This window comes from Myotis myotis, unplaced genomic scaffold (assembly GCF_014108235.1).
Source record: "Myotis myotis isolate mMyoMyo1 unplaced genomic scaffold, mMyoMyo1.p scaffold_m19_p_2, whole genome shotgun sequence".
NCBI classification, from domain to species: Eukaryota; Metazoa; Chordata; class Mammalia; order Chiroptera; family Vespertilionidae; genus Myotis; species Myotis myotis.
The window spans coordinates 28,471,737-28,483,836 of record NW_023416324.1 but is presented as its reverse complement, the minus strand read 5'-3'; the positions used below and the strand labels follow the sequence as shown (position 1 = coordinate 28,483,836).

The following is a 12,100-nucleotide window of genomic DNA, read 5'->3' as shown; positions in this document are numbered from 1 at the left end:
TATGCTGCTGTTGACTTGCCAAATGTGATATTCTCTGTCCCAATCAGGAAAGAGGGTCAGAGACAGTTCACATTCCGTGGAATGGACACCAAGGTGCATCCATAGTTTTATCCCGGGGCTGTGTTAAGTCTCTGACTCCGTCACAACAGTCCAAAGAGATGTAGACCACCTGGACTTCTTGCAGAGTGACACCAGTGCCATCAGCCTGGCCAGGAGGATGAGCAAGAGGTGGCCAGCCTACTGGAGGCCTTGATAAGACGCATGTGCTCCAGAAGGTGAGAGGGAAGTCTCACAGAGACTCACAGCCTGCCACACCAGGAAAGATTTTAGGGCTCTAGGAGTGAGAGCAAGCCGGGACACTCCATTCAAAGCAAAAGACAAATGAATGTATTTTGCTCCTGCCACCACAAATGAGGAAGCATAGGGCCAGTTAGAAGTTTTCGGGTTCTGGAGGCACACATTCTATATCGAGGGATACTGCTCTAGCTCATATACAGGGTGACATGAAAGTCTCCCAGCTTTGGGTGGAACCAGACCAGGAAAGGGCCCTGCAGGGGGTCCAGGTTGCAGTGTAAACAGCCCTGCCTCTTGGGCCATACAATCCAGCAGATCTTGTTGGAGATGCCAGTGTAGAACAAGATGTGGTGTGACATTTGTGGCAAATCCTAGAAAAAGAACTACAATGCAAGCCCTGGGATGAGGAATGAGGGCTTGGGTCACATCACCTGACCTGCCAAGGTGATAGCTGAGGTTGGAGAGGGGGGCGGGTGACGATTTGAAATATAGGGTGTCCCCAAAAAATGCATACACACCTTAACAGCTGATAGCTTGATTTTGAAAATGAAATGTATTTTAGCCCGGCTGCTGTGACCTCTTAGTCCCATGCACCAAGAGGTCACTGGTCCGATTCCCAGTCAGGGCAAATGCCCGGGTTTCGGGATTGATCCCCAGGAGGGGGCATGCAGGAGGCAGCTGATCGATATTTCTATCTCTCTCTCTCCATCTCCCTTTCTCTCAAAAAATCAATAAAAACATATTTTTAAAAACACACATTTATTTTTTTAAAAAAGAAATGTATTGCCCTGGCTGGTTTGGCTCAGTGGATAGAGCGTCAGCCTGCAGACTGAAGGGTCCCAGGTTTGATTCCGGTCAAGGGCACATGTCCATGCCCGAGTTGCTGGCTCCATCCCCAGTGGGGGGCGTGCAGGAGGCAGCCAATCAATGATTCTCTCTCATCATTGATGTTTCTATCTCTCTCTCCTCCCTTCTTCTCTGAAATCAATAAAAATATATTTTAAAATGTGTTTTAATTAACACTGCCTTTATAATGATTCAAAGTGTGCGTATACATTTTTTGGGACACCCTGCAGACAGTGGAGAAGATGAGGTGATGAGCACCAGTTGAAGCTCCAGTGGTCAGAGCTGTATTTTTGTCCCACTGACCTCTCTCTTTTAAGTATTTTCCCTCCAGGAGGAGAGGTCCACCAAAAGCCTGGAGAAGTGCATCCTTGCAGGGCATAGGTGGACTGTGGGAGCCGTGAAGGTACAGGACCTGAACCTTCAATGAAGAACTCGCTATTTAGCTTCGAAGTGTTCAGTAGGATGACAGTTTCCATCTGCAGAGTCTTCAAGCCAAGGTCATGCTCTCTGGGCAGCTCCCAGCCAAGGAGAAGCATGTACTCCCAGGATCTGGCCATTTCTGCCCAATATGGGACTCTTCTAATGGGAAGTCTTTGCTTGGGAGCTCCCCATCGCGTCGGCTGGACTTTATCAGTTTTGTTTCTCAGTCTGACAGCTGCCTGAACAACTGTCGGGATCTGAGATCACACCAGGTAACCCTGGGCTTTTGGCGTCCATTTGATGGATCTGGGAAGTGAGAGGCCCCATTGGAAAGCCACACCTTGCCCCTGGACAGCTTCTGGAAGTTGAAAGGGCGCAGGCTTTAGGGTCAGACATACCTGGGTTCCAACCTCAGTTCCTCCACCAATGGGTCGTGAAGCTTTAGTCTCTGTGTTCCCTGAAGAGGCCTCATTTTTTCATCTCTCTGTTTCTTCTCTCTTTCTCTCTCCCCTTCCCTTCACACCACACGCCCACCAAGATTCCCACAGGGGCAGATTCTTTGCCAGGAGCTGCCAATGAACTATTGAGGAAAAGTCTCTATTTCTAAGACTACCCACTCTCTCCCTGGCCCCTCATTCCCTCCCAGGATGCCAGCCTCTTTTAATTCTCCATGGAGGCCAGGCACTTGGGCAGCTGAATGAAAGTTTTGGTAAAGTTTCTTGAGTCCCTATTTTGTCCCAGGTTCCATGCTGGGTACTTTCTCATAATATCATTTACAAAACTCATTGAGGCAGGCTCTGTTATTATACCCATTTGACAAGCAAACCGAGGCTCAAAAGAGTCAGGAGGGGACGCTGAGATTGGATCCCACTCCATCATCCTCTAATGTAAGCACACCCAGGTGGGGGCACTGCCCGCATCTGTGGGGTTGGAGATAGGAGAAGCCTGATAATAAGATAACTGGGGAGCCTGGGCCACAAAGAATCCAGCCTGCCCTGGCCTGTGGTGTCTGTGCGCTGGAGGAGGCATCTGGAGGAGTTCCTGGGGTCAGGGAAGTCCTGACCAGGCCCTGAATGTTCCCTGGAATGTTTGGAACTACCAGAGCTCTTTGATAACCACAAAGTAATGCTAACAATATCAGCTGCCATTTGTTAAATTCTTACTACATGTTGACACTGAAGGCTTACAAACACAAGCTCATTTAATCCTCCAGGAACTCTAAGAGGGAGAAATTGTTATCCAGAATTCCCCATCCAGGCCTGTGTGACTCCAAAGCTTACACACTTTCCTCAATACAGATCTGTATCTGCTCCAGGAATGACTGATGACCCTCATTCCAATAGACCATGCCTCGGCCAGGCCCCGGCTCTGCCCACCACTCCTCCCTTGATCTGGCCCCTCAGAGCAAGCCTGGGTTTTGTTACTGGGAAACCCCCCTGCTGGGCTCAGGCTGCCTGTCGCAATGTCCAATAACAAAGGCAGGGTTGAATCACATAAGGTGTTTATTGAGAAGGCCAGCCAACCAAGAAGACAGGGAGCTGACAAGCATCCACAACCTGTCTTGACCATAAGGTGCAGGGGACAGGATTACATAGGAAAAATGGGCTGTGGTGAGGTTGGGAACAGAATGCCATTGCATGCAGTCCTGGACGTCAGCAGACGTCAGCCATTGTTCTTGGCTGTCTGGCAATGAGATGGCAGCTTAACTCCCGGTGGGGTTGGCCTGGTCATGCTTACCTGTTCTGCTTGCGTGTTGGGTACAGTGTACATTGCCCGCACTTGAATCACCTCCTTTGTTCAGGATCAAAGGGAGTACACAGGTGCACTGGCCGAGAAATGAAACTTAGGGGGGAAAAAAAACTTAACCCTCTGCTCCCACACATATATGTATTTCAGAATTTTAAACTAATATGATTATCTTTCAGATTAACTCAGGGGCTCTATCTCAGATTGTAGTCCCTCCTATCAGTTTTGGGCTTTGATGGTGGAAAGGCTAAGGGCTTCCTAGGTGTGGTTGAGTCCCATCCCCCTGAAACACCAAGACTTAAAGAAGATGAAAGAGATCTTCTGACCCCCATTCAGAGCAATGTCAACAGAACAGAACAAAATCCCCCAAAACTGCCATTTCTATCAAGAAAAAGCTTTCAAACCAGAGGAGAGGAGCCATCTGGCTAACAGGAAACCAAAGTCCAGGCTGGGCTGGGATCTCCAGGCCTCTAAACGCCTTTGCTCTGTGTGAAGCCCCTCCCGGCAGAGATGGGTCATTCCATGGGCCCTTATGGGGGATGGGAGAGGTACCAGGGAAAAAGCAAAATAATAAAATAAAATAAAAACGATTGCCTCGATTTGAGCAAGGGGAAAATATGGTGCATGGAGTTTATGATAATCCCAGACAAAATTCCAGAAGTTCCTTTTCTAAGCAGGGATTACTGGGCGCTGAGACAGGTTCCCTTAGGTCAGGGCATGTCTGGCTCCCCAGATTTCCCCTGTAGGGGCGGGATCCAAGCATGTTGTGGGGAAAGAACCACAAACTCAGAATTTAAAAATAAGACTTTGCTGTTGTAAGAACTACATTGAGGAAGAAAGGAGAGAGTTCATCAGCCAGGTTCTGGAATCTACCACACCCCACCTCCTTACATGTCAAAATTATAGGCTTCCCTTTGCAGCAGAGTAAACTGAAGAGTGCTGCCAAAATTTGCCTGGTGGTCAGCAACAGAGGAGGAGCCTTGGCACACTCAAGCGAAGAGGACGAGACATCCCGAGGCAATGGATGTTGGCAACATACTTTTTTAGAAAAATATATTTTATTGATTTTTTACAGAGAAGAAGGGAGAGGGAATAGAGAGCTAGAAACATGGATGAGAGAGAAACATCGATCAGCTGCCTCCTGCACACCCCCGCAACCAAGGTACATGCCCTTGACTGGAATCGAACCCGGGACCCTTGAGTCCGGAGGACGACGCTCTATCCACTGAGCCAAACCAGTTAGGGCGGCAACATACTTTTGAGAGAGGGTGATAGCATTTGTCCAATAAAGCACTCAGGATCTAGCAATTTAGAGTTTATCCAGGGGCATGAAACACCAAAAGTCTCTTAGAATACATGACCTGGGTGAAGGAGGGGCTGATTTCCTTGGCAGGCACCATTAGCACCGAAGTCAGTTTTGTGGTTGATGAGGCTTTTGAAATGTCTCTCATATTTGGAATGTTAATGGAAAAATAGGGACCAAATCTTAGGGTAGCTCAGCCTTCACATGGCTGGTTGAACCCCTACGCCAAGAGTAGAAGGAATTAATTGATTCTGTTGGATGGGACTCTGCCTCCTTTATGACCCAGAGCATCAACAGTGTGGTCCTTTCACTGCCGCTCACTGGTGTCTGCTCTGGGTGTGCCCTGGGTGGAGGGCTGGGTGCAAAGGCGGGAATGTGTATCTAATGTGTGAAGGGAAAACCCAGCTGGATGCCCCCTGGTCCCAAGATTGGTCCGGCAGGACCCCCCACCTGCCTGCATGGCACAGCCATTTCTGGTCTAGAGCCCGTGGAGAGGTTCAAAGCCAACGTTCTGGAGCCAGACTCCCATCCCATTCCAGTCCCAGCTCAGCCACTTACTGAAACATGACAATCAATGGGTCTGGGCTGCTGTCACTACTTGAGTCAATTAAGCAGAGACAGCGTTGAATCATATGAGCGTTTATTCCACTAATACTGGCAGTATGGGAGAGAGCAGGTCTTCCATAAAAATCTGCTCTGCCTCCCATAAGCCAGCTGCTTATATTGGGTAGAAGGACAAAGGTTACGTGGGGAAGTAGGTAAAAGAGATAAGAATGGGTATGCAAAACGGGCAGTTTACAGGCAATACGGCTGTGGGTATGCAAAGGCCTGGGGGTTTGCAAAGGGCTGGCGCCTCTGGTTTCTGCAACAAGGTTGTTAATCTTTCCGTGATAACAGGCAGCTCCCAGATGTGGAGGATGGGCTGAATTTCCAGGTGCAACTCCCAGCCAGGTTAGAATGTGCTCTCCTTGATCAGAACAAAGCAATCACAGTTAATAAAGCATGATTAATATTTCTTATAATTATAGCTGGTCCTCAGTATTCTATTTCTGCCCCTAACATTACCAGTGTGTGACCTTACGCTAATGACTAAATCTATGCCTCTTTTTTTTTTCCACCTGAAAATGTGGGTAAGAGTGGTGTCTGATTAATAGGGTTAGAGCACTCACTGGCTTTCATTTTTTGACTTGTGACTCACAGTAAGAAACACATTTTACATTAAGACCCGGTACACACATCTCTGCGTATATACACATACAAGTGCATGTATAACTGGAAAAAAGTTTTCCAAACTCATTGCTGGTGGCTGAACTATGGTATCTTCTGTTCTATTCTGTTCTATTCTATTCTATTCTATTCTATTCTATTCTATTCTATTCTTCATTAAGCAAAATGATAGTTAAAGCCATTAAATTGATTTTTACTATGCCCATGGGTTAGTGCCCACAGTGTGCAAAACACTGGTTTAAGATCTTTCTGGAGTATTGTGTTCAGTTCCAAAAGCTATACTTCTCTTGCACATGTCACTTTTTTAAAGAGAACCATTTTCAAGCGAGAGGGTGTCCAGAAGAGAATTACCAGGGCATTTCATTCCATTGTTCTTTCTCTTTCTTTCTTTTTCCCACCCAAACCACTCATTTGATGGTCTCTTCATGTATCCATTCATTTGCCCATTCATCACAGGCCTATATGCCTGGTTCATCTAGAAAAGAGACTCCAGGGAAAGGCCTGCTCGGTAAGTTGTGTGAAGGAGGAACCAGACCTGTTCCTTACAGTCCCCTAAGCAGAACCGGGACTTCTGGGAAAGTGACAGGGAAGCCAATTCGGGCCATCATATGGCAGGTGTTTTCCAGTCCTGGTGCTGCTGGACTGGGCTCGGCTCTCTGTGAGACCCCCCGGGAAGTGAGTGATCAGAGGCGGAAGAAGGGGAGCTATTCAGAGGCTCCCAGTACTGGGTGGAGAGTGGCCTGAGGTTGGGTCTTCACCCCACGCTCCACCCAGCCTGGGATGTGCCTGAGGCACTGCAGGGGCTGCTATGGTGATGAGGAAGAAACCATCTAGCCGGGGTTCTGTGCCTCTCCGTTACCCAAAGCTGTGTCATTTCTGTTTTATATTTTATTTTATTTTATTTTATTTTATTTTATTTTATTTTATTTTATTTTATTTTATTTTATTTTATTTTATTAGTTGGCCTCCTGGTGCTTACCACAGGCTGTGTGCTTACACTGACTGTACAGAAATAGGAGGCAGAGTAAACTCACTCATTTCTGTTTTATACAGTGGGATTCTCCATAGGGTTTATTTTAAGAGACACTGATGCTGACAGAAAAATTTAAATCCCTAAACTAGGAGCTCATTAAATCCCTAAAGGCTTAGAAGCAATCATTTCTAGGATTCAGACTCATTTTTTCCTCTAAAAACAAGTCCATTAAAATTACAGCATAAGCTTTTGTTTTGCCCTCTTAAATCCAGATCTAATTGAGAGCAAGAGTTAAAGAATTACAAGCACCCTGGACTGAGATGTCATTTGTGCCGGTTGTTTTTCTTCTGTCTGTATCCCGCCTCCCCATCTGGCCTATCCCGACCCCAGGAGGAGAGCAGAGAGCCCTGCCTTCGGGGCCGTCCCCTCAGTGGGTGCTGGGGAAGCAGACTGAAATCCGAAGTCTCCTGCAGACAAGTGGTCTTTCAGGCTTTTGTTGATTAAAGCCCGGGGAGACCGTGCTGAAAGAAAGGGAAGAAGGAACTAGAGGGAGGTGAGGGGGGGAGGGCTTGGGAGGAACTGGCAGAAGTCCCCTTAAGGAAGCTGGACCCCAGGCACCCACGCTCCTTTGACCCACCAAAGCTGTCAGCTTCCGGGAGGAATTGGGGTTGGTCTCACAATGTCTCTCAAACATGAAAGTGCCCATGATTCACCTGGGAATCTCGATCAAATGCAGATTCTGATCCAGGAGCCTGCGGTGGGTCCTGAACCTGAATTTCTCGCTAGCTCTAATCAGGGGCTCTATCGTTGCCGGTCTTAAGACAACACTTCAAGGAGCTCAGAGTCCGTCCCTTGTTTTCTGGATACAAAGAGCCTTCCAGACTCTTGTGCACCCTTAGAAGACCCTCCTAGTAATAGGGGAACTGAATTCCCCGTCAGCACAGCATCCAGCGGTGCAACATTGGTTTAACTTCGATTTGAAAGGTCTTTCATATTTGAGCTTGTGTGGCAGACTCATAGCCACGGCCCAGGTGAAGCTGCCTCTCCGGGAATTCAAGGGTTATCAACCCACTCTTGCTCCAGGGCTGGATGCACTCAGTGGAATCCACCTGCCCTCCCTGCCCAGGGTGAGGAATTCTCTGGGCATCATGTCCTTTGCTTCAGTTTCCTGGGAAGCGCTTGAGATGGGCACTTCCACCCCTCCTTTCCTATTCCAGGGGCTTAAATCCATAAAACAGCTGCTTATCTTAATGTCTTTCGGTGCAATTTTGCCTGTTCCCTATCTTGCCCTTACCTAAAAGCACAAAACCCATCCGTTTGCGTCCTTTCCCCCAGCCTGGGATACAAGATAAACCGAGGCGCCTGGAAAGAATGGCTCGGGTCACAGCAAGCCCCCTTCCTACTCTGAAGGTCTCTCTGTTCGGGAAGTGGTGTTAAGGGTCCACACTGTTTGTTTGTTCATCTTCACTTCCTTTGCGTACTTGTCCTACTTGGGCGTATACATTATTTTGTGAAGAATAGCAAAAAGCTAACCATTCCCAGCCAAGCCCTCCCCCTAGTTACCGCCAACCTCAGGAAACAATTCTTAAAAGGGACTCTGCCTTCCTCAGAGGCCCTAAACACACATTTGTAAAAGGGGCTTTGTAAATATTCCTTGCCTTGAAAGTAACAATGTCTTGTGTTTGCATAGCACTGTAAAATGTTCAAAGGGATCTAGCATTAATGGGGCATCAGCTTGTGCTGGGGGCAGCAACTCATTTTATCTGCCCAGCAACTCCTATGAGGGGGTATTCATAATTGCCCTTCTCCACAGATTCACCCACAAACAAAAGCAGAAAAAATGACATTTAAAGGGAGAGAGAGCTGGAGCTCTGCTTCCTTAGCCCACGGGGATGCCCCAGAAAATCATTTCACCCCTCTCTCCCTAAAAGTGACAGATGGAAAGTGTAGAGGTGGTGGTGGTAAGAAGAGAGGTTCCAACCTCCTCAGCCATGCAAAGCCCGGGGGCATGGGGGCGTGGGGGCGGGGAGGGATACGGCATCTCTTCCTTTGGGCCTTTAGCGAGTCAGTTCTGTGCTGGTTCTGTGCGGTGGGCAAAGTGGGTGGGCTGAATGCTGTCTGCAGCAGGAGCCCTGACATGCAGATGTGCTGGGTCTTGTATCTGGAGGGGACGAGATTAGCACCAGGCTGTGCCCAGGCTGGGAAACGAGGTGATAGCCACCAGCTTGGATGCCAGGACACCTGGAATCTAGCTCAGCAGTTCCACTGGCCACCCATGGGCCTCTGGCCAGACCGGCTCGACCCTAAGCCTCAGTTTTCTCTTTAGGAAAATGGAGCGGCTGGACAGGATGCTCTCCAAGGTCTGAGATGCTCTGATCTTTCAGCGGGAGAAGTGGCTCCTTTGTCACTGAGAGGTTGTGACCTGTTTTCTTCATGGGGTGGGATGGGGTGGTGGTGAAAGGAAAACACACACACACACACACACACACACACACACACACACACACGCACAGGGCTCATCCGGGCTACGTGCTGGGGATGCAGTAATGACCAAGACAGACACAGCTCTTAGTTCTTCCTTCCATGGAACAGCCAGAATGTCAGGAAAGGCAGGCACCGAACAAGTAACTAACCAGTTACTGCTTCACTGAGGTTAGAACAGAGACCAGAGTGATGAGAAGAAGCAAGCAAGTGAAGGCAAAAGAGAGTTCCAGGCAGAGGGAGCAGCATGTGCAAAGGAATAGACAGGAGTCATATTGCCATTTGGTAGGACAGAAGGAAGACTGAGTGGCACAGGGTGAGGGGAGATGGATGGGCAGGGACACCTCTTTCATAGTCTGGTTCAGGCTACAGAGTCGTGTTTGGAGGCAAGAGACTGGACTAAGGGGTGCTCCTGTTTCTTCTCCCCACCCCACCCCACCCCACCCCATATCACACACACACACACACACACACACACACACACACACACACACACACACCAGCCTTGGAAATAGCTGAACAGGGGCTTTGTGGTAGATCATTCAAGGCAGGAAGAACTCTGCTCTTTCCCCCCCACTCCCACTGGTGGGGGGACCTTGGGGGTTCGCCCAAGGAAAGGAAGCACTGCTTCCTGGTTTATACTGAAATGGGAAAGACTTGCCCAAGAACAATGGCATTTTTGTAAAACACCACATTGTTCTGGTGAGACCAGGAGGGGGCTTCCTTCGGGACCTTGCTGGTCCCATTGCCTGGTCTGCCAACCACAACAGCGACATGGCGTTCTCTTGGACCAGCCTTTCATCTGAGATGCTTGCTCTTACACAGCCTGGCCTGCTTAACCCTTCAGACCCACTCTGCCCAGGCAGCAGCATCCAGGGCGCCAGGAGGTCCCTGGAGATCACAGGCCATGCTGGCCGGGGAGTCTATTGGGAGAACCAATAGTTGACTTGACCGTCTCTGTTTTCTCCTTTGAAGGGATCTTCTGGAAAAGGGGTTCAAGTCTGTCCTGGGAGTGTCTCATCTCAAAAAATAAAATCTTTAAAACATGAGCCAGAAGGCCATCTTTGTTACTAGTGGCGAAACTGAGGAAGAAAGGCAGTGAGTTTGCTAAAGCCACACAGAGAGTGGTGGAATCAAGGCTAGGATCCAGGGCCAGGACGCTCAGGCCAGCACTCTACTCTATAGGGGCAGAACCGAAGTTTGGATGGTAATGGAAGAAAGTCCACACTGAAGAGACTGACAACCCTGCAGGGGCCCAGCATGCCTGGAGCGGGGTGAGGGGTGGGGAAGGGTGTGAGATGAGGGGAGTTGGACTTTTTGCTGTCACAGGCAGTAGGGAGTAACGCTTGGAACCACTCCTGTTTTTCAGGCATGCGTGGCTGGTCCTCTGTGAATCGCTAAGTGGGCAAATTCAGTGAAACAATCGAGTCTATTCAGAAGAGGATGTTAGCTGGAAGACAGCGGGCACATAAATGCATAGTCCGAACTTTGCTTTCCTCCAACTTGTTCTTTTTATATTCTGCCTGGCATAGAAAAAAGGCTCAGAAAAACAATAAACATTTCTCATTTTAATAAATGAGTAACAGTGGTGGTGACAGCGCTGAGGGTGATGAGGTATTCATGGTGGTGGAGATACTGGTGACAACTCTGCCGTGGTTACAGCAAGCATGTCAAACTTGTGGCCCGCGAGCCGCACGCCTTGTTTATATGGCCCGCGTTAGCCTTTGAGTTTGACATGCTTGGGTTACAGTTGTGGTGTAGATGTCAGTAGGAGTACCATGTTTAGTGGTGCTGATTGTAGTTATAGTAACATTGGTATTGGCTTCAGCTATGGCAGTGGTTCTCAACCTTCTGGCCCTTTAAATACAGTTCCTCATGTTGTGACCCAACCATAAAATTATTTGCATTGCCACTTCATAACTGTAATGTTGCTACTGTTATGAATCGTAATGTAAATATCTTATATGCAGGATGGTCTTAGGGGACCCCTGTGAAAGGGGCGTTTGACCGCCAAAGGGGTCACGACCCACAGGTTGAGAACCGCTGAGCTATGGTGATAGTGATAGGAATGGTGATGTTGGTGGTGTCTGGTTTAGTGGTATTTATTATAGCTATGGTAATGATGGAAGCAGTAATGGTGGGGAGAGTGATGGGATGGCGTAGTGATGTTGGTATTGGTGATGGTGGTAAAGGTGCTGGTGTTGCAGATAATGGTCATATTTTTGCTGGTAAAAATGACAATTATCTTGGATAGTGCTGACAGTGATGGTGAGCTTGGTATAAGGATAGTGTAGGGGTTGTTGGTCAAAACAATTTTTAAAAAGAATATGTTCTTATTGATTTTTTTAGAGAGAGAGGAAGAACAAGGGAGAGAGAGAGAGACATGGATCGGCTGTAACCTGGGCATTTGCCCTAACTGATCGGCGTATGGGACGCTGTTCAACAAGCTGGGCCACACCAGCCGAATGATCCAATGATTTCAGTGATGCTTTGTGCTGGTGGTGAGGATAGTGGTATTGGTGTCATTGCTGATGACAGCACTGTTCTTGACGGTGCTAGTGACATCCGCCTGTCTTAGTGGAACTGAGTGATACCATTTCTGACAGTGACCCCCTAGACTACATGAGCTGCCCTCAGCTCTCCTCTCTGCAGCTGACCGTGCTGGATGTGGGGAAAGGGTCACGCATTCCCCGAAGCCCCCTTCCCGCAGCTGCATTCCTGGGGAGACTTAGTCGTCTGTGCAGGAGATGGCTATCTGTGGGGGTCAGAGGGGCTGGCGCTGAGAAACAGGTCTGTTTCTAGGAAAGTAA

At 48.5% G+C, this 12,100-nt stretch overlaps 1 non-coding gene across 1 annotated transcript; it reads left to right on the top strand.

The window, feature by feature from the left end:
- Window positions 1-6,798: 6,798 nt before the first annotated feature.
- LOC118678011 lies at window positions 6,799-6,925 on the top strand. Its single transcript, XR_004974702.1, has one exon. It is a non-coding gene; the product is annotated as a small nucleolar RNA SNORA51 (small nucleolar RNA).
- Window positions 6,926-12,100: the final 5,175 nt, after the last annotated feature.